The sequence below is a fragment of the Bactrocera oleae genome, chromosome 4, assembly GCF_042242935.1.
Source record: "Bactrocera oleae isolate idBacOlea1 chromosome 4, idBacOlea1, whole genome shotgun sequence".
Taxonomy (NCBI): Eukaryota; Metazoa; Arthropoda; class Insecta; order Diptera; family Tephritidae; genus Bactrocera; species Bactrocera oleae.
Window position 1 is genome coordinate 19,156,747 of NC_091538.1, and position 3,827 is coordinate 19,160,573.

At 34.8% G+C, this 3,827-nt stretch overlaps 1 long non-coding RNA gene across 1 annotated transcript; it reads right to left on the bottom strand.

Annotated features, from left to right (window-relative positions):
• Positions 1-2,149: 2,149 nt before the first annotated feature.
• On the bottom strand, positions 2,150-3,006 carry LOC138857204 (uncharacterized). Its single transcript, XR_011396237.1, has 2 exons — positions 2,487-3,006; positions 2,150-2,412 (listed from the first exon to the last, which is right to left on the bottom strand). It is a non-coding gene; the product is annotated as an uncharacterized lncRNA (long non-coding RNA).
• Between the last annotated feature and the right edge of the window lie 821 nt (positions 3,007-3,827).

Genomic DNA, 3,827 nt, shown 5'->3' on the forward strand with positions numbered 1-3,827 from the left:
GAGTTAATTCCCTTTTATAGGGTGATTTGAATCGCCAATATATATATCAATATGAAATGTCAAGTCACAGGAGAAGAAGTCACATTTTTGCATTTGATTTCAATCGTCTGCGGCTTGCTATTTCTACAAAATGGCGAAAAACTTTGCAGACACAAAGCATATTATAAAAAAATTAAAAAAAGTGTAAACATTTTCAATATAGTAAAGCAGACAAAATTATCAGCAAAGACTTAAGAAATTATGGTTTCAAGGTTATAAAGTTTGTGACCGTGAAATAAGGAAAGACTACTTATGTGTCTACTACCAACAAGTGCTGCGTATGTGTGTGTGTTTGTGAATATGCGCGCTTCAAGGGAACTTTCATTTAATTGAACAAATGCGAAAGCAAATAAGCGCAATGGTAAAACAAAGAGGTGTTTGGTGGTAATGGTGGGAGCAATTGTTTTTGTTGTTTGCGACTCCACCCACAATTTTTCATTTCTTCTCAGCTTCCGGTTGATTTGATTCGTTCACAGGTCGAAATTTCAAAAACTTATTCGACCTTTCAAACCTGTAAGCTCCTTTCTTTTATAATTACAAAATTTTTAAACAAGATAATTCGCCTATATACATATAGACAGACAGAGAGATGGTCATGACTCATTCAACTCAGTTGCTCATGCTGATAATTCCTATATACGAGTATACTTTGGAGACCTTATAGAGTCTCCAAAGTTGCCCTCTGGTAGTTGCAAATCAAACATTACGTACCCTGCTCAGGATATAAAAATAAAAATATGTAAAGAAAGTATATTCGCTAAAAATTTTTAAATTTTAGCTTGCGTTTTAATATATAAGTCACACACTGACTAACATATTCGACATAAAGTCTGCTATTATATATTCAATATTATAGGCTCAGTTAGTTTTGCTAAGATAATTTTTATTTTGAACGATCCCCATATGGGTATAACGCCAACCGGAAGTGTGAAATTTTCAAGCCGCAGATGGTCGTCCCTACTGCCTTTCGCTGCAGCAAATTATATATTTATATCTTAATTTAAGGCTTAGTTGTACCTTTTAAAATTCTTTGCTTAATCGGATTTTGTGGGCGCAAAGGCAGACAGTCACCTGGATTTCAACTCGCCTCGTCATCCTGTACATTTACAAATATATAGCTCTATTACAAACACCGTTAAGTGAACAAAACTATAATATTCTGTAGTAACATGTTTTTAGAGTATTGAAGTGTTCAACTATTTCGTTTTGCTTTTATTATATTTCGAGGTAATAACTTTAAAATAAAGAAAAACTTGCATTATTTTTTCGTACTAATTATTGTTCATATTTTTGAATAACTATATAAAATAATTTTTAATATAAATATATTATTTAGAATTAGAATCTATATTTCTAGTTTAATTTTTTTATAATTTTTATATAGCTGCCATATAAACTGAACAATCGGAATAAAGTGCTTGTATGGAAAGCTTTGTCATGGGACAAGATATTTTCAAGAAATTGATTATTATCTAAAGCAACAATGTAATCTCCGAAAAATTCTTCAGATCGGCTCGCTATTGCATATGGCAACCTGAAATATCAAAATCAAGTTCCTATATAGAAAACTGTTTTATTTAAATCAAAATAAAGATCTTTTTATACCCCTTTATGCTATAAAAAATATACTAGTGAAAGGTATTATAGCTTCGGTGCAACCGAAGTTAACATTGTTTCTTGTTTAGCATTGGGTTATTAGTTCTCAAGAAAAAAATGTGCCTTAAAATAATCAAAATTCAGCTGCTAATAACTTTTAAATGGTTAAATTTACAAAAAAAATGTTAGAGACATTTTTGTAGAACATTTAATTTCCTGCTTTTTCTTTTGGGCATTTTCCAAAGGCAATGGAGCAATCTGCTGACCGATCAAATCAAATTCTTGTAAGGAATCATTTTGTATCTGTGAAGGGTATTATAGCTTCGGTTCAACCGAAAGTAACGGTTTTTTGTTTTGGAATGTTTTAAATTTAAATTATGATTTTTTTACTAAACATTTTGTATCTTTTATTTTTATATACCCCTTATTGACATTCGTTCTCCTACTTTTGTACAGCTTCATACCCATGTATAAGTACAATTAATTAACTCACACATAAAAAGTACTTAATGAATTGCATAAGAAAATTGCGGTCATTGTTATTTGGCGACAGATTGCATTATCCCAGGCTCGCACGCCAACACATACACACACACAATTTATATATTAAAATAGTGGCGAGAGCGGAATAAAAACATACATATATACACACACATTAATAAGTATCGTCGCCTTAACGTTTGCGCAGCAAATGAAGTACAAGCAATTTGCAATGTCGCTTACAATTCAAGAAGAAGAGGCACGAACGCTGGGGGGCACCAAGGCACTGAAGGAAAGCTGCAACAGACAAGTATTCGCGCTAATAAAGGAATATACTGCATACTGGCGTATACATCTACATAAATACATACATATAAGTGTAAGTGACTGTGTGGGCATGTGCACAACAACCACCGATGCCGCGGAGCGACCTCAGGCCACCGCAGCGAAGTAGCGCTAATGTCATTGCTGTTCCAGTTGCCTCCTTGCCTTATTGCGCTGCCACTACTCTCTGCCTCCTAAGCCACGCGCTTGTATGCTAACCAGCACTTGTTGGTTGCCTGTGGCGCCAATTGTTGGTTCATTTGGTGGTGGTGGTGAAAGTGGTGGGCTTGGTGTTTCTGTCGGTGGCACAGTGACTGTCTTCAGTTTTGGTGCGCTGAGAAGTGCATTCGTGGGTGTACGTGTGTGTTTCTGTTGCGTGCCTCTGCTTTGGTGGTTGATTATTGGCATTTGCATGGCACTTTAGTCGGCCGCACACACACACGCGCACACAAATTAGTTGCAATTCCACTTACGCATCACGCATTTGCTTATGGCTGCAATTTTCTTCATTATTTTATTATTTAATTTTCTGGTATTTTCTTCATTTCCTGCGGTTTTTATTTTTCTTAAAAGCTTTTATATACAATTTTTTTCTATGTAGAATGTCTATTTTATAATTATTGAAAATAGTTGTTGTTGTTAAGAAAATATTTGTGTAAACTTAGTGAAATATCCTACGACTAGAAGTGAAACAGCTGTTAATTATAAAGCGTTTTCTTCAATTTTTGTTTTGAGTCTAAACATAGCAAGCTTTGAGCGCGCTGTGGGCGATAGTAGATTTATATGAGAAGCTGTTTTAAGAAAAAATATACTCATGTTAAATAAGAGGTGATTTTGCAGTAAAAGTTTTTTGCGAACAGAACTTGGCCTCAAGTGTCTGTCGTATACTTAACTACTAGTTTTAATAATAAACAAATATGGAATTTTGTGACCTATGATTAAATACCTTAACCGGACATATAAACATTTGAAAACGGTTAATGAAAATCACTTGATCTTTTGTTTCTCTCCTACTTTTAAACATACAAGTACTAAGCCGTATTCTTCAATATAATGCTGGAATATGTGATATGCGTCGCTAATCTGAACGGTAGTAGCACTGTGTACTCTATAGGTACAGTGCTACTATTGTATGCAGATGATATTGATATGCCATACCTCAACTGAGCCCCCAGCCAGTCTGTTCCAGCCTTGGAAAAGTAGCGAAAGAGGTGGGTCTTGTGGTAACGAAGGCAAAGCAAAGTACCTGGAGGCCACAGATGGCAATGTGAACAACATCACTGTTGGTAGCTATAAATTTGAAAAAGTGAAGGACTCTGACAACAATTGAAGCCTAGAGATCAAGCTCAGAATAACGCTTGCCAACAGGTGCTACTTTGGGATCGATA